This window comes from Lepus europaeus, chromosome 5 (genome assembly GCF_033115175.1).
Source record: "Lepus europaeus isolate LE1 chromosome 5, mLepTim1.pri, whole genome shotgun sequence".
NCBI classification, from domain to species: domain Eukaryota; kingdom Metazoa; phylum Chordata; class Mammalia; order Lagomorpha; family Leporidae; genus Lepus; species Lepus europaeus.
Window position 1 is genome coordinate 99,295,399 of NC_084831.1, and position 23,714 is coordinate 99,319,112.

Below are 23,714 nucleotides of genomic sequence, written 5' to 3' on the forward strand. Positions count from 1 at the left end.
AAATGGGGTTGGACATCTGATGAAGTCCTTTAAACAGTGCTAGCACACCTGCATCTCACTTGAGAGGGCCTGGGTTTGAGTCTCAGCTCAGATCTGATCCCAGCTTCCTACTAGTGTGCACCCTGGGGATTGGTTCCCTGCCACTCAAGTCAGAGACAGATTGTGCTAACTCCTGGCTGCTGCAGGAATTTGGGGAGTGAAACAGCAGATGGAAATCTCTCTGTTCTCACTCTTCCGCTCACCCCCTGAATTTTACCAACTGCATATAGATACTTTTTTTGGGTGGGAGAGAGGGATTTTGTGTTGGGTATAGTTGGATACTAAGATAAGAGTAAAAAGAAACAAACAAAAATCTAAATTGGAAACTTGGATCTGTATAGGTGGGGAGAAAGAAGTTGGGGATACTTCATTGTTAAAATACTTAAATTATTTTCCCTTCACTATTCCCAAACTACACAGCTTTGCCTACCTTCTAGCAATGGTAGCTATAATGCACAGGTGTGATCTGATTGTATTAAAATAAGAGAGCATGACCATTAGTATGTTTAAAACAAAATTATTTTAAAACTGATGATTAAGTTAAAAATGAAGGAAGCCTACACAATGAAAAGAACCTTCTCCATACAACAATTAGAAGCGCTTATTAGGAAACCACAATGATGTCTCATTATTTGTAAACGTACTTCTCTTGTATGATACATTTGAGCAAGGACAATCAAAGGTATATAGTAATTGAAATGTTAATGAAATGAATTATTGATATAAATCTGCACTTGGCAAAAGCCCTGACCCACAAGTTTATTTTGTCTCCTGTATCAGCTTATAAGGCATTTTAGCTATTTGCTATGAGAGTCATTTCATATGCTTGAATCCTTAACATATAGAAAACCGACCTTCTAAATTGAAAGTATTATCTATATTTTATTCATTATTCTTCTAGAATTAATGTAGTGAGCTACAAACTATACTCAGAAATACAAAATACATTATCTTCTGACTTGTACTTGGTATTTTATTTTGCACATTCCAAAAACAAATCATACCTTATGGAACCATATCCTACTTTCTATTTCCTTGCCTCTAGATACAAATATTAGCTTTTTTTCTTTAAAATAAAGATTTATTTATTTATCTTATTGTAAACACAGACTGATGGGGGAGGGGGTAAAGAGAGAGAGACAGAGAAAGTGAGAGAGAGAAAGAGAGCCTGCGATCTCTAACTGTTCACGCTTATGGCTGCAGTAGCTGGATTGGGTCAGCCAAAGTGAGGAGGTGGAAACTCCATCTGGGGCTCCCATGTGGGCAGCAGGTGCCCAAACACTAGGGCCTTCATCTACTACTCTCCCAGACAAATTAGCAGGAAATTGGATTGGAAACAGAGTAGTTCAGATTTGAACTGGCACTGATATGGGATGCTAACATCATGGTTTAATCTGCTATTCCACAAAGCTGGCCCCTGAGAAGTAGATTTTCATTTTATTCTCAAATAAAATTGCTTAATATGATCCATCTGGAAGAAGGAAAATCTGTAATAATTTCTTCCATAATTTTAATTATTTAACTGAGTATCTACTAAGATGATTAATTATTGTTGAATTTTCAGTTTCCTGTTAGTTCTTATTAGTACCATAAGCCTACAATTGGAACTAATGAGCTAATTATTCTACAGATTCCTGTTCAGGCAAATTTTCATTTTATAATGCATTTAAAAGCATGATTTCTTAAGCTCATTGTGTTGTTGCTAACTGCTCATGAAAAAAACAAATATAAATAGTACATGCTCACTATACAGTACATGCTCACTATATAGTACATGCTCACTATATGGTATATGCTCATATTATTGGGTTCTGTTTATTCACACAGAAGACATACAGATGTTAGGAGGACAGGTTAAGGCATGGCTTGCAATAGTGACATCCCTTGTTGAAGTACTGGTTCAAGAACTAGCTGCTCTGGTTCCAGTCCAGCTTCCAACTAATGTGTCTGGAAAGACATCAGAGAATGGCCAAGCACAGGGGCACTTGTCTCCCACATAGGACATCAGGTTTGAATTCCAAGCTCCTATCTTCAACCTGGCCCAAACCTGGCTGCTGTGGTCTGTTTGAGAGTGAACCAGTGGAATGAAGATTGATCTCTTTCTTTCATTTCAATTTCTCTCCCTCTTTCTTTGTATCTCCTTCTCACTGTGTCACTATACCTTTTAAATAAACAGATTTATTTTTTTAAAAAAGACACTAATGTTTGATGTCACAAAACTCTCAACAAAGTAAGATGATTTAGTTTTAATTCCACATAGAGTAAGTGCAAAATATTTCTAGACTTTTCCTTTTAGTAAAGTACAAAAACTTACTAAAGAGTGTTTTCTTTACTATGAATTTTAAAATATTTATTTTTTAAGATTCTTTAAGTACTTTATAAAATAAATTTGTTCTCCATTTTAATGTTGAGGAAACTAAAAAAAAAAAAAAAAAAAGCACTATAAACTCTAAGGCCATAGTTAGGCTGGGAGGAATAAGAGGGTTAAAGGAGTTTTGATTTAAAAAAGAACACATATGTGTTTCAGTAATTGTGATAAATATGCTAATATGAGTTGATAATAATAAGGGAAATGGAGTGAGGGTTATGGGGACACTGAATTACTACTTCACAATATATGTTTAGTAAATTAAAAACTATTTTGGAAGAAAATGTTAAAAAAGAATTCAGCATTTTAAGAAATCCAAATAAATGATAATAATAAAATGATCAGATTTTACACAAGCACATGTAAAAGATTCTAACTCTAGTAAGTTAATTCTGCACCATGTGCCAATGTGACTTGTACCATCACTTTACACAAAAAATGAAAATTTCCTCATCAATTTCTTATATTTTTAACTTTTATTTAATAAATATAAATTTTGAAAGTACAACTTTTGGATTATAGCATCTTTCCCCCTCCCATAACTCCCCGCCCACCCGTAACACTCCCATCTCTCCCTCCTTCTCCTATTCCATTCGCATCAAGATTCATTTTCAATTATCTTTATATACAGAAGATCAATTTAGTGTATACTAAGTAAAGATTTCAAAAGTTTGCACCCACACAGAAACACAAAGTGTAAAGTACTGTTTGATTACTACTTACACCATTGATTCACATAGTAGAGATCCTACATGAGGAATAAGTGCACAGTGACTCCTGTTGTTGATTTAACAATTAACACTCTTGTTTATGGCATCAGTAATCACTCTAGGCTCTTGTCATGAGTTGCCAAGGCTATGGAAGCCTTTTGAGTTTGCCAACTCCAATCTTATTTAGACAAGTTCATAGTCAAAGTGGAAGTTCTCTCCTCCCTTCTGAGAAAGGTACCTCCTTCTTTGATGGCCCATTCTTTCCTCTGGGATCTCACTAGCAGAGATCTTTCATTTAGGTTTTTTGTTTTGTTTTGTTTTTTGTTTTTTGTTTGTTTGTTTGTTTGTTTTTGTTTTTTTTTTTTGTTGCCAGAGTGTCTTGGCTTTCCATGCCTAAAATACTCTCAAGGGCTCTTCAGCCAGATCTGAATGCCTTAAGGGCTGATTCTGAGGCCAGAGTACCATTTAGGACATCTGCCATTCTGAGTCTGCTGTGTATTCCGCTTCCCAAGTTGGATGTTTCTCTCCTTTTTAATTCTATCAGTTAGTATTAGTAGGCACTAGTTTTATTTATGTGATCCCTTTGACTCTTAATTCTATAATATTGATCAATTATGAACTGAAACTGATCAATTGGACTAGTGAGATGGCATTGGTACATGCCACCTTGGTCCTCATCAATTTTTGGGTGAATATTTGTTTAAAAATGTCGATCTTAATAACCTGTGATCTATGCAAAAACACACAAGAATGCGATCATTATTCTTAACAGAATTTGAGGATTCATAATTTTCACTATTTATTTTAATTATTCTATTCCACTATTGTAATAGTGACTTCCACTAACTTCTGAAAGTCACTCAAGATAAATTAACACATAAATATTCATTTGTTATCTTTTCTTTTATTGCATATGCAATATTCCAACAACCAGAGTCATATAGATGGAGGAAATACTTAAAATATTTTGTGATATTTGTAACATTCACTCAATGAATAAGCTTAGATTATTAAATATTGAATTAATAATTTAAAATGAGAGTATTCTATTTTCAAAGTTGATATTTTCCATTGATTACTTAACTAATTACACATCGTATGACTAAATAAGATTTTCATGTAAATTTATAATTACACAGATCCAGACTATAGGATGAATGGAGAAAAGCTAGCTCTGCTTAATATATATGACTTCCAAACTTCTTTGTCTATACATATTAATCAATTTCAACCTCATCATGAGAGGACATTGTGAAATTGAACTTCAAACTTTGGGAATATCATTGCTGAAAAGCTCTTGTGCAGCACTTTTTGTTATCAATGGCCTTAAAAATTTAAATTAATTTTTTTTTATTTGAAAGACAGAGCTAGGGAGAGGTAGACAGAGAGAGAGAGATCTTCCATTCACTGATTCACTCCCTAGATGGCCGCAATGGCCGGAGCTGTGCCGATCCGAAGCCAGGAGTCAGGAGCCTCCTCCAAGTCTCCCACGTGGGTACAGGGGCCCAAGAACTTGGGCCATCTTCTACTGCTTTCCCAGGCCATAGCAGAGAGCCGGATCGGAAGAGGAGCAGCCAGGACTAGAACCAGCACCCATATGGGATGCCAGCGCTTCAGGCCAAGGAGTTAACCCGTTAACCCGCAAGCAAAATAACTTACTCAAAATAACAAACACATTGATATTATAATGAATAAATACCAAGAACTACCTATGTCCTGGTGACATAAAGGTTAATGAGATACTCTTGCAGTTTTTAATGAGTTTTTCTTTCTCTGAATAAATAATGTTCTTTTCTAAAAATATGTAAATCTAATTTTGGCATGAAGGGGTGTGTGTGTGTGTCTGTGTGTGTGTGTGTGTGTGTCTGACAGAGAAAGGAAAGCAGGGAAGGAGGAATTGATAATTTTATGAATTTTATACTCCACTCATCATAGAGGAAAACAGGATTTATTAAGTGAATTTTGTTATAAAATTCTGTATTTTGCTCTTTGTGCTCTCTAGTAAATGCTCTTTTCTTCATGTTTAACTAAAATAGGTGAAGACCTCGACATTATAAAGTGGGTGGGGTGTTTCCTATATAATTATGGGATTGAAAAATATATTTTAGGACTATTCATCAAATGGGAGTCAAGTAATTTCCCACAGAGAATAGATAATTGTTAGGTTATATAAACTACACCCTCTAAATTCTGAGTTGTGATTAATATGAGAGGGCCATGGTTCCAATAGTTGCTCTCTGTAAGCCTGAGCTTGACATTCTCAAACGTCTTTAGCAGGTAACTGTACAGTTATCTCTCATTCATTATTATTCTACAATGAGTCACATGTGTCTTTCTTAGCATGTGAGGCATGGCATAGATAAGGAATACATGTTTGCTAGTGTAACTGAGAGAACAAAATGCATATTCATAACTACATATTAATTGCTATGTCTCCAGAAAAAGAGAAGATATCAAGACATCTGTACATGTTATTATAATAACTGTCTCTGTGTAAGTTATCTCAAAGTCATTATCTCATGTCCACCAATGTCAGTCCTTCTGATGAATTACTACTTTTCCTGAACTGTCACATTCAACTGAGCAGGTTTCTCTGCTCAGGAACCCATTAAAAACTTCTCCCTTATCAACAGGTGTATACATTTGCTGAAGCTTAGTGATTTCGAACTTCTCAATGGGTATGCATCTCCCAAGAAAACATGGATTTTCTGGACTGCAATACCTGAACTGTGACTTTCACTGATTAGTAACTTTCCTGTGTAAGATAATTCATTGGAAAAAATGGGTATTTTTTAATACTCTGAGTTCACTAATCATCTACTCTAAAAATATTTTCTGTAACTACCTTTTTTAAAATTTTCTACTTTTATATTGAATAATCCTCATTGATACAAAAAGCTCTAATATTTCCCACAAAAGAATCTCTAATATCTATTTTATTTTAATTTTTATTTTGAATCTTCACATTCCTTGAAATAAAACTTGTAAAAATGTGACACTATTGGAAAACTCAACTTTCTCATCTGTCAGGGATCTGTGCAAGACCTTGCAAGTAGAAAATCAGTGAGTAGCAAAAAAAAATTATGATGTTTAAGAACTCTAAAGAGAAAAAAGTGTTCAGATATTATAGGACTATAATGCAATATAAAAATGTGTATTTTTGATATGAAAATAGACATAGAAAAACTAATATTTCAAAAAGTGATGCTCTTAATTTTTTCCAAGTTTGAGGAAAAGCTTAAATACACATAATCATTAAATAAATTCCACACAGAATATAGATGATGAATATTACAATAAGACATATACAAATATGGCTCCTAATAAGACTGATAAAGAAAAACATTTTTTAAAAAGCCATAGAGCATGTTTAACCTATTAGTCAAAATGTATGCATCTTAGATCCTGTGCCTGGGTTTGAGTACTGTCTCTGACTTCTGACTTCAGCTTCCTGTCGATGCACACTACACGAGGCAATGATGATAGCTCAATTAATTGAGGCTTTGCCACCCACTTGAGAGACCTGGATTAAATTCTTGTACTTTTCATGGGCCCCAGCATTGCAGACATTTGTAGAGTGAGCAAGTAGAAGAGGGGTTCTTTCTGTCTCTGACTTTCAAATAAATAAAGTAAAAGCCAAAGGAAAAATGCTATCTATAAATCACTCATGTAAGAATAGCAGAAACTTTCTACCCAGAAAATATACAATGCAGGAAATGTTAGATCTACATTTTCAAGTTGGTGAAGAAAACAAAAAATGAATGCAGATTTCTATATCTAGTTAATATATCTTTAAAAATAAGTAAAGACAAAATATCATTTATTTTTCTTATTTTATCTGAAAGGCAGAGTTTTAGATACAGGGAGAGAGGTATAGCTGGGGCTAGATCTAGACCTATACCTATACCTAGACCTAGACTAGAACTAGAGATAGAGATGGATTGATATAGATACTACACTTGATCTTAGCCAAAAGGCCGAGAAGTGATAGATTGATATAGATAGAGATGAGAAAGAGATCCTTCATCCACTAGTTCATACAGCAAATAGCTGCAATGGCCTGGAGAGGGCCAGGGTGAAGGCAGCAGGAGCCTGGGTCCCTCATTGGTAGCCTGTGCCCAAACACTTAGACCACCATCTGCCACTTTCCTAGGCACACCAGCAGGGAGGTTGATTGAGAAAAGAGCATCCAGGACTCAAATCAGTAACCACCCGGGATGCCAGCATTGCAGGCCGTGGCTTAACCTGCTGTACCACGAAGCCAACCTCAAAATACATTTTCAGAAAAACACTTAAACATCTACTATAACAGCAAAAATTTGCAAAAGAAACTAATAACATCTGACAATGTTATTTGCTTCAGAGCACAATGACTCTCATTCTTTGCAAAATTATACAGAGATTTTTTGAAATAAATTTAATCACTTATGATAAAGATAATCATACTTTTATAATGCAGTTTGGTTCCTAAGTGTTTATCCAAATTATCTCAAAATTTTGCCCAGGCGAAAAATAGTGTGTGATATTATATACCATCTTCCTAATCACTCCAAACTGAAAGAAACCTAGAGTAACAAAATAAATTAAATAGTACTGAATTTTACTCCTAAGTGTAAAATAAATAGCTGCATGTCCATACTGATATAAATCAATGAATGAATAAATAGGTTAATGGGAGAGAACAAATATTTCATGCAAAATAATTGCAAATGATAGAAAGAAGCCTTGATCTTAAATATGTGCTGTACATAGCAACTTTGTTTCAAAGAGTATAGTATTGAAAAGGAGGAGATAATATGGAGAAATGTGGCATATCCTGACAGAAGCTAGTGATGAAAGCTAACAAATGCAGTGCTACTATGTTGGTTAGCATTTAACCAACCATGATGCAAAGAATATGACACTTTGCCTATGTGGTGTTCCTTCCATAAAATTAACACCTGAGTCTTTTATTTATTTATTTATTTATTTATTTATTTATTTATTTATTATATTTATTTATTTTGTTTCAGATTCAGAGGAATGGAGAGGGGCAGGGAAAGGAACTCCTGACCCCTGATTCACTCTCCAAATGTCTTCAATGACTGAGCTATGGAAGGCTGAACCTGGGAACAATGAACTCAATTCAGAACTCTCATGTGGGTTTCAGGAACATATCCACTAGAGCCTTCACTTGCTTTCTCCAAGAGTGTGTATAAGCAAGAAACTAGAATCACAAGTAGAGACAGAACTCAAATTCTGGTACTCCATATAGGACACAAGCATTCCAATTAGCATCTTGACCTCTAGGCCAAATGCTCACCTCACAAATGCTCACCTCATTCTTGTGAAAGTCACAGTTATGAAACATTCTGCAACATATTTGACTTGTCCTTTGCAAAACTGTCAAAAATAATAAAAAGCAACGAGAGTCTAAGATCCTTGTTAATGTCTGGAGAATATTCAGAGACGTTAAAACTAAGGTAATATTCAAAACTAGATTTGATGCTAGAAAGAATAAAAAATAGATAGGAAGAATAGCTGAGTAGACTGTGGATTCTAGTTAACACTGGCATATTAATAACAGTCATTAACTTTAACAAAATTGCCACAATGGATAAGATGTAATAACTACACAACATTTATGTTGGTTACAAGACAATGGTGTGTGTTACCTTCACAATATTTTCTAGAAATAGCAAACCATCTTAAGATAGAAAGTTATTAAAATATATGGGAATTAGTATATATGTGTTTATATATATGTATATATATATGTGTGTGTGTGTGTGTGTGTATGAAACGACATATAAAACCCAAGAAAAGCATAGTGGTTAAATCAATATCAGATAGTAAATATCTCAGAAAAATATTACCAGCTATAAAGAGAAATATTTCAAAACGATAAAAATTCATTAAGAGATCAAATGCAACTTACGTATTTAGTAATCTAATAACAAAACTTCAAAGCACAGAAAGCAGAAATGTATAAAAGTTTGAGGAGAAATAAAAAAATTCACACATACATTGCAATTTTGACTCTTCTTTCAGTAACTGACAGGACAATAAAATAATAAATGAAACTGTAAAATATATAACATCTAAAAAGTTCATCAGAAGTATTGACTTATCAAATTCGTATAGATTACTCAATCAATATAGTAGGATACACTTTATTTTGACCTACACAATAAATATTCTAATAAAGGATACTATATTTGGGGATACAACTCAAATTTAATGAATTATAAATTTTAAAATTATGCAATATGTGTCATTTTAATATAATGGAATGAAAGAAGAAAGTAGTGAGAAATATATTGAGAAGATTGCCAAATACTTGAAAGTATTAGGACCGTTTTTAAATATTTATTTTTTTGCCTCAATTTTTTCCTGGGGTTTCACATTTCTGACACAGTGCAAATTTTCCTAGTCTTTCAAAACATGCTGTAAGCATAAAACTTATTTGCTAAGTAACAACTGATCACAGAAGGTGTGTTTTCTTGGCCCAATGCAGTCGCCATTCCTTTCAATATTATGGAAATAGTTTGAGTGTCAGTTTTAGGAAACAATTTGAATAATGAAGTGTGTTTTGGACTAATGCAGGATCATGAATTTGAAATTGAACACTACCAGCTCCATAAAATGCAGCCCTTGAGAAAAAAGCATTACATTGCAAAGGATGAATGAGAATTTCTGTCTTCTCTAGCACCTGAGCATGATAGGGGAGAGACTTAATGGCATATCCACTTCTAGTCTTCCATATTCTTCATTTTAAAAATATTTTCGGCCAGCGCTGTGGCTAAATAGGCTAATCCTCTGCCTGCGGTGCCGGCACACAGGGTTCTAGTCCAGGTTGGGGCGCCGGATTCTGTCCAGGTTGCTCCTCTACCAGTCCAGCTCTCTGCTGTGGTCCGGGAGGGCAGTGGAGGATGGCCAGGTCCTTGGGCCCTGCACCTGCATGGGAGACCAGGAGAAGCACCTGGCTCCTGGCTTTGGATTGATGCAGCATGCCAGCCACAGCGCACTGTCCGTAGCAGCCATTGGAGGGCGAACCAACGGAAAAGGAAGACCTTTCTCTCTGTCTCTCTCTCTCACTATCCACTCTGCCTGTCCAAAAAAATATATATTTTCTAGTGAAATTTTAATATAAAATTAGGTTTTCCACCCTATTTGTAGTGATTATTTTATTTTCTTCTTAAGAATTCACGTGAGTGGGACCCATGCTGTGGCATAGTGAATAATATTTTGTTGAGAAATTTTTCATCTATATTCACCAATGACATAGATCTGTAGTTCTATGTTCGTATTTTGTCTTGTTTGGTTTTGGTATCAGTGATATTGGCTTCATAAAAATCGTTGGGCAGAGTTCCATCCTCTTCAATATTTTGTAATACTTTGAAAAGTATGAAGTTAGTTTCTCTTTAAATGTTTTGTAGACTTCAATAATAAAGTCATCAGGTCCTTGACTTTTCCTTGATCAGAGACATTTAATAACTGTTTCAATCTCATTCCTTGTTATGGGTCTGTTTACATTTTCTAAAACTTCTTGATTGATCTTGATAAATTGTATATGTGCAGGAATTTATCCAAATTTTCCAATTTGCTGTCATGTAGTTATTTATATTGGTTTCATGTGATCTTTTGTATGTCTCTGGTGTCACTTGTAGTGACTCCTTTTTCATCTCTACTTTTATGTATTTGAGTTTTTCTGGTTTTTTTTGTTAGTTTGGCTCAAGGTTTGTCTACTTCATTTATTTTTTTAAGAAAAAAAGGCTTTTTGTTTTGTTTATCTTTTGCAAATTTTAAATTTCAATTTTTTTCATTTCTCCTCTTTTCCTCATTATATCTCATCTCATTTTCACTCAGGATTTGGTTTGTTGTTATTTTTTGAAATCTTTGAGATATGTTAGATCATCTATTTTAAATTTTTCTCTCTTTTTATTATAATCTCTTCACTCACTAAACTTCTGTCAATATTGCTTTTGTTGTAGCCTTCAACTTTTGATATGTTGTGCTTTCATTTTCATTTATCTCAAGAATATTTTTTATTTCCTTTATAATTTTCTCAAGAACCCATTTGTCATTCAGTAACATATTGTTCAATTTCCATGTATTTGTAAGTGTTCAATTGTTGGGGTCTTCAGCCTGGGGCTGACCCCTGACCAGCAGGGGACAGCACAAGTGCTTCAGGACAAGGTGAACGGGAGAGGTAAGGTCAACAGGTCAAACACACCGCAAGCACCCATGAGTTCTGTTGAAGCAGGAACTACTTTATTGAGGAAGTGTACAGGCTTATAAAGCTTACGAAAGGCATGCACAGTAGGGGAGCCAATCAGCGAAAAGGTCATGCATGCATAGGTGGACCACGCACAGGGGCATCTTAAGCAAAGTATAGGGATCACGCACTCTCCACATGTCCGGAACTAAAGTGGACCTATCCCCGCTGGTGGTCTGACTTTATGTAGCTTAACCACAGCAGCCACAAACACGCCCCTCGAACATCCGCCAGGCGCCATATTGTAATGGAGGTTTTAGGCAATGCCCAACATTCTATTGTTCTTGTTTTTTTCTAGTTTTATACCATTGAGATCTGAGTGGATATGCGGAATGGTATCAACCTTTTTAAATTTACTGAGACTTGATTTGTACCATGATATATGGTCTATCCTAGAGAATGTTGCATGTACTGATGAGAAGAATGTGTATTCTATAGCTATTAGGTGAAATGTTCAGTAAATGTCTGTTAGGTCAATTTGCTCAGTAGTATGTTTGTAGAATCCAGTAGTAAAATCATTAGGTCCTGGGCTTTTCTTTTTGGGGAGACTTTTAATCACTGCTTTAATCCTGTTTCTTGTTATGAGTCTGTATAGATTTTCTATATCTTCTTTATTTAATCTTGATAGGCTATATGTATCCATATATTTGCAAATGTTCTATTGTTCTTGTTGTTGATTTCTAGTTTTATTCTTTGTGGTCTGAGAAGATATATGGTATGACTTTAGTCTTTTTAAGCTTGGTGAGACTCCACTTGTGACTTAATATATAGTCTATCCTAGAAAATGGTCCATGTTCTGAGAAGAATTCATATTGTGTAGCTGGTGGGTGAAGTGTCCTGTAAATATTTATTTTATCCACATGATCAATAGTGTGGTTCAAATCTAATGTGTCTTTACTATCTTTGCTGTATTTCTTTCTGGGTGATTTGTCCCTTGATGGCAATGTGTTCTTTTATTCAAGTCAATATCTCTATTTAGGAATAATATTATTTGCTGTATATAAATAAGTGACTCTAAGTTGGGTGTGTTTATATTGATGATTGTTGTATCTTTGTGCTAAACAAATTTTATCAAAATTTTATCTCATTTTATAGTGTTTGATTTAAAGTCTTGCATATCTGTGTATAGTTACTTCTTGTTTTTGATTTTCATTTGCCTAGAATTTTTTTTCTGATCTGCAATTTCAGTCTATATGTACCTTTGTGAAATGAGTTTCCTATAGGCAGCATATACTTGAATACTGTTTTTTTTTAATTTATTAATCCAACCTAAATCTTTTTGCTGTTGAATTTAAACCATTTACATTCAAGTTTAGTACTGATAGAAAAGAATAACACCAACAACAAAAAACCCCCACCATTTTGTTGATTGGTTGCAGATTGCACTTGCTCTATTAGTGAATTTGGTAGTGTGTGTTTTCATGCTGCTTACTTCTCATATAGGACTCCATTCGGAATTTCTTTAAGGTTGGTCTGGTGACAATGAATTCTCTCAGTTTTTCCTCATCTGAGAAATCACTTGTTTCTCCTTCACTTGTAAAAATAGCTTTTCTTGATATAATGTTCGTGGTTGGAGGTTCTCTTTTTTTTTTTTTTTTTTTTCTTTTAAGACTTTGACTATCATCCCAGTTTCTTCTGGCTTGTGTTGTTTCCACTGAGAAATCTGATGCTAGTCTAATTGTTTTTTCCCTTGCATATGTAACTTGCAACTTTTCTCTTAGTACCTATAGGATTCTCTCCCTGTCCTTAACCTTTTACAATTTGACTACAATAAGCATTGGAGGATGTCCTTTTTAGTTGAATCTACTTGGTGTCCTTTGAGTTTCCTGTAGCTGGATGTCCATATCTCTTTCAAAACTGGAAAAATTGTCAATGTTTTTTTCACTTAGCCAATTCTCAATGCCTTGTTCCTTCTCTACTCCTCTAGGAATGCCCATACTTTGAATATCTGGTTGTTTACTAGAATCCCATATTTCACATAAGCGTTCTTCATTCTTTTTAATTATTTTCTCATTATTTTTGTGTGATTGGATCATTTCAAATACCTTATGCTCTAGAGGAGAAATCCTTTCCTTCATTTGTTCCATTCTGTTGTTGAAGCTCTCAAATTGTATTTATTTTACATCATTGGTTGAAGTTTTAATCTCCAAGATTTCTATTGGGTTCATCTTAATGATTTCTATCTCCTCAGTGAATTTTTCATTCATATCTCCTATTGATTTCATCATTTCTTTAAGCTGTCTCTCTCTCTGAGTTGCCTTTCATCACATTGATTCCCCTAACAATCATTAATTTGAATTTTTTCTGGCATTATGTATGCTTCCTTCAGATCAGGATCTAATTCTGGAGAATTATGATAATCTTTGGAGGTTTCATGATACCCTACTACTTCATGTTTCTTTTATCCCTACTTTGTTGTCTGTGCATGCAGTATAAAAGTCACAGGGCCAGTGCCGCGGCTCAATAGGCTAATCCTCTGCCTGCAGTGCCAGCACACAGGGTTCTAGTCCCAGTTGGGGCGCCGGATTCTGTCCCGGTTGCCCCTCTTCCAGGCCAGCTCTCTGCTGCGGCCTGGGAGTGCAGTGGAGGATGGCCCAAGTGCTTGGGCCCTGCACCCCATGGGAGACCAGGAGAAGCACCTGGCTCCTGCCATCGGATCAGCGCGGTGCGCTGGCTGCAGCGCGCTGGCCACGGCAGCCATTAGAGGGTGAACCAACGGCAAAGGAAGACCTTTCTGTCTCTCTCTCACTGTCCACTCTGCCTGTCAAAAAAAAAAAAAAAAAAGATAAAAGTCACTTATTTTTATGGAGTAGGATTTTTTGGAAAAGAGTTTATAGTTTAGGTGGATTGCAATATATCACTTGGCTTGTTGCTTTTTTGTTTGTTTGTTTGTTTGTTTGTTTTTAATATTTATTTGAAAGGCAAAGTTACAGAAAGAGAAGAAAGAGACACAGAAAGATTTTCCATCCACTAACTCATGTCCCAAGTGGCTGCAAACATCAGGCCTGTGCCAGACCAAAGCCAGGCGCCAGGAGCTTATTCCAAGTCTTCCACATAGGTATAGGGTCCCAAAGACTTGGGCCATACTCCACTGTTTTCTCAGGTGCTTTAGCAGGGAGCTGGACCTGAAGTACTGCAGCTCAGACTTGAACCAAAACCCAGATGGGATGTCTTCACTGCAGGCAGCAGCTTACCCTGTGATACCACAGTGCCAACCCCTTGGCTTGTTGCTTTAATTTTCTTTTTAAGTTACCACAGATGGGTAAACTGCCCCCAGTTGAAACCGTCCCCAGTTCTCACACGGCAGGCAAAGGTGATACTGGGTTTTGTACTTGGGCAACCAGTATCAGGAGCTGGGAAGTGCAGCATGAACTTCCTCAGGTCTGGTCTGGATCTGTTTTTGGCTGCTACTGGTGCTAGCCACAATAAACTGGGGAGAATCTCCCCGAACATGTAGAGTGAAGAGTGCGTGAGCAAAGCTCTGGGGTTTATGCCCAAAATTTCCACAGCTGCAGGATGCATGGGGTTTGCTCTTTGCCCCCTAAGTTGCCCTGACTCTGGTTGCAGTTGCTTCTGGTAGCAGTGGAACATGGGGCAGCTGCAGGATACTTCATAGCAAATTGAGTCTGATGCTTTAGGGAGTGGGGAGGAAGTCAACATGCCTTCTGTTTTGAGAGCAACGTAATCATTCAGACTCCAATCAGCTCCCAAGGCTGGAGTTGAAGTCAATGGAAGACTGCAGAATTCTACCTCCATGCAATGTGCTGGTGGTGCAGTGCAGGGCAGCTTCTTCCCACCTTGACTTGGGAAGAAACATTTGGCTGGCAGCCGTTGGCTTCATAGCTGCAGAGTTGGCTGTCTGTGCCACTGGCCTGGACAGCATGTTTATCCTCTTCCCTGCTGTCCCTTGGAGTCTCTAATCTGTTCTGTCACTTCTCCAGTGACTATTTCTCAGTTAATACCCTGGGAGCATGGTCACTCCCTTGTTTTTCTGGTATTTTTCTTCATCTCAGGTCAGTGCTCTTTCTCACTATTGGGCCATATTGGATTTGGTCTTGTAATTTTTTGAAAAGTATTTTTATTGACGTATATTTATAAAGCTAAAAAGCGCATAGTGCAAATAATGTAACAGATGAATGTAGTGTAAACTGATCTAATAAGTCAGTCAATATTCCCACCTAAACCCCTTACTCCATATTGGAAGCCTATCAGCTTATCATCTCCAGTTTTTTATAGAGTTATGACAATAATTTTTTAAATGCAAATTCTATTAGATTAAAAAACTCTGATGTAATATTAGTATTTAGTACTCTACATAGTAAAATACAGTTGGTGTATTGAGAAGCAATAATTTAAATTATTTGCTGATAGTTTATGAAATAGTTTATCATTTTCTGAACACACATCTCAAATAAAATGTATGTCTTATTTTACACAAGCAGCTGAGAATTTACTGAAATAGCTATGAATTTAATCTTCAACAAACAACTTTATCATAACTGAAAGTAACAATTTTAAGAATTATTGTTGTAATAATAATAATATTTTTTAACACTGCCAAATTTCTACCACTCAAGCACAGAATGGCCAAAAGAAATTCCAATGTACATGATAGTCATAAGAAATCAGTGGTTTGAAAGGCAGATGGTGCTTTTCTTTTTTACCTCTAAAAAATAACTATTTTCCTCAAAGTTATCTTATAGTATTATTATATGTTTTTATTTATTGCGATTATTCAATATGCCACAATGAATGGTTGTTGGGAAGAATATTTTTTCTTTAATACAAGCATTAAGAAGAGGTTTTTTCCTAGAACTTGAAGGCACACTCAGGATTTTTGCCCCAGTTTTAAAGAGTGACAGCAAAAGCACCTTTATCTGACATTTAGGATGATTAAATTTTGAAAAATCACTTGGCGTATTCAGCAGGACTCCACAGGGTACTCTAGCTTTATGAGGCAGTGGATCATGTTAGTTTAACTTATATTTAAGGTTTGCTGGCCTGATATTATTGTGTTAGGCAGTATTGCTGAAATGGAAACATAAAAGTTTGATGCTGTGAGATCAAGTTTGCTCCTGCCCTACACTTTAAATTAGTTCTATAAAGTTTTAAAATGTAATGTTTATTCCAGATACAGTAGTATTGTGAAATAGCATGCTGTGATTAAATGCATAAAATTAAACCTACTTTATCTGAAAGCAAATTTTCTTATTCATATATCATTGAAAATCAGGAATAAATGTTTCTTAACCACCATGAAGTTTTATAGGAAACTAAAAGAGAAAAGCTCATTGTGTTTGAGAGCTCATTTTTAAAAGCAATATGTCCTTTTGGCTGAAAAGTCCCATTTTATGAGTCTACATATATATTGGCTACTATTGCAACATAACAAGAAGTATAATGAAATATGTAAAGAAAGATAGTACAGTAACACAATGTTCATAAGAATATATACCATCTATGACACTTTGAAAATATCCATGTTCAAGCAAACAAAAGTAAAATGGTATAATGTATCACTAATTTTAGATGAATGCTTGTCTTATGTATGCTAATTAAGCTATTTGGAAAAAACACTATACATATAGTTTATGAAATGCTCTCATTCTTCAAACATAAAAGACTGCAATGAATAAGGTTTATCAAAAGAAAGCAAAACAGCATTGGAAGAGGGGACCATGTTCTTTGTGATTATAAAGTAAATTGAAAGTATTTCATTGTAAATATTAACAGGAAAACAGAAAAGAAGGAGGAAGGAGGATGAAGAATGAGTGAGGGAGGGTGATTCGGGTGAGAAGTATCATTACGCTCTTAAATCTCTTTATATGAAAATATGAAATTTGTACCATTTAAATTAAAAATAAAAATGAATAAATTTAAAAAGAAATAATTAAAAATAAAGAGGGAATCAGTACCTGCTCAGTAGAAAACTATCTTACTGTCGACTATGTAAAGGTTAATACTGAACACATAAAATTTGTCAATTTGCAGCCATTTAATAGATTTTACTCTTAACAATTAAGTCTATGAACTTTTTTTTTTTTTTTTTTTGACAGGCAGAGTGGACAGTGAGAGAGAGACAGAGAGGAAGGTCTTCCTTTTGCCGTTGGTTCACCCTCCAATGGCCACCGCGGTAGCGCGCTGCGGCCGGCGCACCGCGCTGTTCCGATGGCAGGAGCCAGGTGCTTCTCCTGGTCTTCCATGGGGTACAGGGCCCAAGGACTTGGGCCATCCTCCACTGCACTCCCTGGCCACAGCAGAGAGCTGGCCTGGAAGAGGGGCAACTGGGACAGGATCGGTGCCCCGACCAGGACTAGAACCCGGTGTGCCGGCGCCTCAAGGCGGAGGATTAGCCTGTTGAGCCACGGCGCTGGCCAAGTCTATGAACTTTTTTGTATTGTATATTTTGAGGAATTTGCTTTGTTTTATTGCTCATTATTTTATTTTATTTATTTTATTTTATTGCACATTAGGAAAGAGATAACAATGAAAATGGTAGCTTTACATTTTGTCTCACACGATCTATTATGAAATAAACTTAAATGTTATATATAGAAATGACTGTAATCACTTAGCAATTTCCTATATATAAAAATAATTTATATGAGTAAAATTTCATATTACTTGATTTGTTGCACTATACTCAATGCTGAATAATGCAAATTAAAATAAGGTTTTCAGAATTTCAAGCTGTCAGTGCCATAGATTATTATGTTATAAATTATCAGTTATGATTTTATCCAACCATTGTCTATAATAAATTGTTTAGTATACCAGAAGGTGAACTTTCCTGAATTTTATATGAAATAATTGGGAAAAGAGTATCTGATCTTATTCAACTGGCAATTCTATAAGAATATGAACCCAAGTGTTGTGAATGATAATTGATAACTCTTGATAGGCTGCTAATATCATAGGCCAAAAAGTGAATTTTCTGCTTTTTCTACTGTGCTTTAAATTTTAGTATGTAAATTTGGTAAATGGTTTAAGTGTGATATATTATTCAAATACTTTGTGGTAATTTTTTAAATATTAAATTTAAATTCTTAAGAATAATTAAGTTACCTTCCAAAATTAATTGCATAAATTAAAAATATGCAGCTCATTAAGGAAGAAACCACAACATATTGATTGATTGATAGATTTAGAATATCAATAAAGATAATTATATCAGAAACATTTATGAGGAATATACTTGTGTATCAGTAATATATTTACCCAATATATAGTTTGGAATTGTGCATAATTTTCTATTACCTTTGGAAATTGTTCTAAATTTCCTATTACTTTAAATAATTCAGTTTGAAATCTATCATAATAATTGAAGACTAGAATGCAGCAATATTTTGATGAAACATTCTCTGTGTCTCATATTGAATAAATATTCTACAACACTTGTTTTTGTACATTCAGCTGAAAAATTGTTCATTGTTTTCTGTATTAAATTTAAACTTCATTCATATTCAATATTATTGTTTGATTAAACATTTCCTGTATCTTTTTTAAATAAGTATTTTGTAATATTTCTTTGTCTAGATTTGTTTTCAACTTTACCATTACCTTCAGGATCTTATCCTCAGGATCAGCACTTGCCTGTCAAGAGGGCTCTTTCTCTCTCAGGCTACAAATATTGAGACTCTGTCCGAAGAAATTAGCACCATTCTATGCTCTATAAAATGATAATTTCATGGGTGGGCATTTGTCTCAGCAGTTAAAGACACCATGCCAACTTCTCATATCAGAGTGCTAAGGATTGAGTCTGAACTATCATTTCAATTCCAGCTTCCTCCTAATGTTCACTTTGAAAACAGTAAGAATTAGTTCAAATAATTGTGAGACCCTATGTGAGATCCATGTGTGAGACCCTGACTAAGTTCTCAGCTCCTGGCTTAGACCTGACTCAGCCATGGCTGTTGAGGGCATTTGGGGAGTAAACCAGAGGAAAAGTAGCCTGTTTCTCTGTGTTTCTCAATTTTAATATTGAATAAATAATTTAAATTTAGTTATATAAAGAGGACAGATTTCATGATTTCATATATACAATTTTAAGTAAAGAATGGTATTTCCCACCTCCCCTCCTTCTGTCCTTTCTTTTTTCTTATAATTTTATGATAATATATTTCATTTTACTTTATAATCACATGTGTAATCTTGCATTAAATGAAGAATTTAGCAGGTAGAAAGTATAAGACCACAGTTACTCAGGAGTAGAGATGATGGATATAAATATTTCAGGATGTCAATTGCAATCACATACTTTCTATTTTTTAGACTCTATGTGTTAGCTAAATCATATAATATTTGTCTTTAGAAGTTTTGCTCATTTCATTAAACATAATGGATTCCAGTTGCATATACTGATTTATCTATTTTCAAAAGACAAGAGTTCATTCTTATTTACGGCTGAGTAGTATGAGACTGTGTATATAACGCATTTTCTTTATCCAGTCATTGGCTGAAAAACATCTGGGTTGATTATTATCTGAGCTATTATGAATGACTATAAACACTGGGGTGCAGATAACACTTTCTTATGCTGATTGCATTTTCTTTGGGTAAATTCCCAGGAGTGGGATGGCTGGGTCATACAGAAGATCAGTTTTCAGATTTTTGCACAATCTCTATACTGTCTTCCATAATGGTTGCACTAGTTTTCCTTCCCACCAATGGTGTATTTGGGTACCTTTCCCTCTCATATCCTCAAAACCATTTATTAATTTTGGATTTTGGGATGATCGTCATTCTAACTGTTTAGAAGTGAAACATCAGTGTGGTTTTTATTTGCATTTCCTTGATGGCTAACGATTTTTTTTTTAATTTACTTATTTATTTGAAAGGCAGAGTTACAGAGAGGGAGAGGGAGAAGGAAAGGGAGAGCAGAGGGGGGAGTGGGGAGAGAGAGAGAGAGAAATGTCTTCCATCCACTAGTTCACTCTCATCCACTGGTTCACTCTCCAAATGGCTGCAATGGCTAGAATTGAGGTGATCCGAAGCCAGGAGCCAGGAGTTTCCTCTGGGTCTCCCACACAGGTGCAGGGGCCCAAGAATGTAGGTTGTCTTCTACTGCTTTCCCAGGCCATAGCAGAGAGCTGGATCAGAAGTGGAGCAGCTGGGACTCTAACCAGCGCCCATAAGGGATGCTGACACTGCAGACCAGGGCTTTAACCCATTGCGCCACAGTGCTGGCCCCTAGTGAGTTTTTAAAGATGTTTTTGTTTATTTATTCGAGATTTAAAGTTAAAGAAAGAGAGAAAGGTCTTCCATCTTCTGGTTCACTTCCCAGATGGCTGCAATGGCTGGAGCTGAACCAATCTGAAGCGAGAAGCCAGGAGCTTCTTCAAGGTCTCACATGAGGGTGCTCTTGGGTTATCTTCTACTGCTCTCCCTGGCCATAGTGGAGAGCTGGATTAGAACATAAAAAGCTGGGACATGAACCGGCACCCGTTTAGGATGCTTGCACCGCAAGTGGAAGCTTAGTTTACTACATCACAGAGCCAGCCCCAGATGGCTAGTGATCTTGAACATTTTTTCATGTGTCTTCTGGTCATTTGTCAGTGAACTCTTTGAGAAATACCTGCTCATGTTCTTTGTTCATTTCTTTAAAAAATATTTAAGGTATACAAACTTCATGCATTTCTTTTTTTTTCTTTTTTTTAACTTTTATTTAATGAATATAAATTTCCAGTGTACAGCTTATGGATTACAATGGCTTCCCCCTCCCATAACTTCCCTCCCACCCACAACCCTCCCCTCTCCCGCTCCCTCTCCCCTTCCATTCACATCAAGATTCATTTTCAATTCTCTTTATATACAGAAGATCAATTTAGTATAAAGATTTCAACAGTTTGCACCCACATAGAAACACAAAGTGAAACATACTGTTTGAGTACTAGTTATAGCATTAAATCAAAATGTACAGTACATTAAGGACAGAGATCCCACATGAGGAGCAAGTGCACAGTGGCTCCTGTTGTTGACCCAACAAATTGACACTCTAGTTTATGGTGCCAGTAACCACCCTAGGCTGTCGTCATGAGTTGCCAAGGATATGGAAGCCTTCCAAGTTTGCTGACTCTGATCATATTTAGACAAGGTCATAAAAGACAGAGTGAGGATAGTAACCAAGGATCCTAAGAGTGGCATTTACCAGGTTTGAACAATTATACAGCATTAAGTGGGGAAGAGGACCATCAGTACACACAGGTTGGGAGTAGAGCCATTGGTGGTAGAGTAGAGGTTATGATTACAAAGGAATGAGGCCCAAGTGCACTAGACAGGGTCTAGAACAAAGGACAGAGTCATTATTGGATGAGCTAAGAAAGGTGCTGTCTAAGCTACAATTAAGTTTTCTGATTTAGAGGCAAATAGAACCTGATAGAAGGGGCTTGATAATAATCTGGTGGGCTTTAGGCCTTGTAAATTCAGAGGCCCAGACCTATCTCTCTCTTCACATGGGGTACATCCTAAGGGAGGTGTGAACCTCCTAGGGGAAGGCACTCTGTTGACTTTCATTACTTGGCTGGCCTGGGAGGAGAGCTGGCCAGGTAAAGGCAGGGGGCATCTCTAACAAGAAATTTACAGTTCTGCCTTCAATGTTGCTGACCCTACTTGACCATCCCCTCAGCTGCAGTGGTCACTTTGGAAGTTGGGCTGAGTGAAGGGCTTTTCAGCTTAGAGCCAATAAGATCTGTGGCTCTGACCTGGGCATCCTTCGACTCCAGGACAGGTCCATTTCCAGTGATCCAACTCTTGGCAGAGCTGCCAGGGCTCTTCACAAGCTGACTTCTGCTGAAGCCCAGGCTTACCACATTGAAAGCCACTGCAGTGGACTGGCCTGTTGGGTCTCCTTGAGGGCAGATCACTGTACAGATCAGCCATTAATAGGCCTGCCACCCATTGCTTCTGATTCCGAGCTTTCTTTTCCTCCTGGTTTGTGTTCAAGCAGACCAGAGGATGCAAGTCAAGGGAGTGCCCGTGTCCCATCTCTAATCTTCGGTGGCCTGAACTACAAGTCTATAGTCACAGGCATGTTCTGTAGTAGTTTTTCTAAGGTAGACAATGCCCATGAGGAAAATTATATTCTCACCTAAAAACTTTCTTTCCCTTTGGTCTGAAAGGGAGGTTTTTTTCTACTTACTGTATACTTCGCTGATGGCGAAGTAAATCTAGCTATGAGATTATTATTTAAGCTATTATTTTGGTTATGCTATTACAGAAAAATGTTAGTAATCTCTTTTATAAGGTCTAAAGATTAAATTGTGCGTCCTACAGATTCCTTCATAATAGAATTAGTTTCCTACCTTGAAGAGAATAGAGAAATGAAAGAACAAGTTGGGCTTAGAATAGAGAAATGAGGGAGCAAGTCCTAGATCGCTTGCTGACAATAGCAATATCACATGAATACTTAGCAAACAGTTTCAACCATTAGATAACAACTTAAGAAAACATTTACCAGAAGGTCCAATGCCTTCTATAAATTTTAAGAATCATGTATTTGAAAACACCTCTTAAATATCTAACATGGTGTAGTTTGTTTAACCAGTAAACTTAAGCACAACCATATAAAATGTTTTTAGTTTCTTTCTACCAACAGGTTTAAAACATATGATACACAGATTCAGGTCACACGAATTAAAATGTATCTTTGATTGATTTTAGCAGCTTAAATTTATGGACAATCTTATCTATAAGCCATTTAAAATAAAACTCTTAATAAAATTTCCCCATGTGGACATACAACATATACACATATAACATAGCATAATAGACCCATATAGCAATTTTAATAATAGCTTTTAAAATCTTTAACTCTTTTTGTCGATTGCCAATTGATTTGAATTGCTTTTTCTTTTTAGTAACCTCAGTTAACCATACTTTCTCTCAGTTGGTACTGTTAATACATTATTGGCTTCATCTGTTTACAGAGCCATCCCAAAGTACTGAATACAATAGAAGTGGCTGGAAAAAGTCCATAGGAACCTATAGGAGGATAGCTAAACACAGAACCAACAACGCTTTAGTTTTATGAGCAGCAAATCATATATAACTGTGGATGACAAAAGACTTTAAGTTGCCATGTTTAAAATTATAAACTCATCAACCAACAAGAGGCACTTGCCTACCTCACAGTATTTTTGAAAGCACCTGTAGGATTTTACAAGTATTTAACCCTTTAGGCCTCTGGGGCTTTCTCATTAAGATAACTATCATGTCTAGTAACACAAAATCATTAGACTTTTTAATTCTCAAACATTTGTATTAGTAGCATTTTCCATTATAGAAACTTAAAGTTTGGTACCACATCACATCTTGACAGTCCTTCTAATATAATCCAAATAGC

General features: G+C 35.8%; 2 pseudogenes; one reads left to right on the forward strand and one right to left on the reverse strand.

Moving 5' to 3' along the window:
* LOC133759159 (glycoprotein endo-alpha-1,2-mannosidase-like protein) overlaps nt 1-23,714 on the forward strand; it is a 150,711-nt pseudogene that overhangs the window by 7,306 nt on the left and 119,691 nt on the right.
* LOC133761217 (U2 spliceosomal RNA) lies at nt 6,936-7,106 on the reverse strand (annotated as a pseudogene).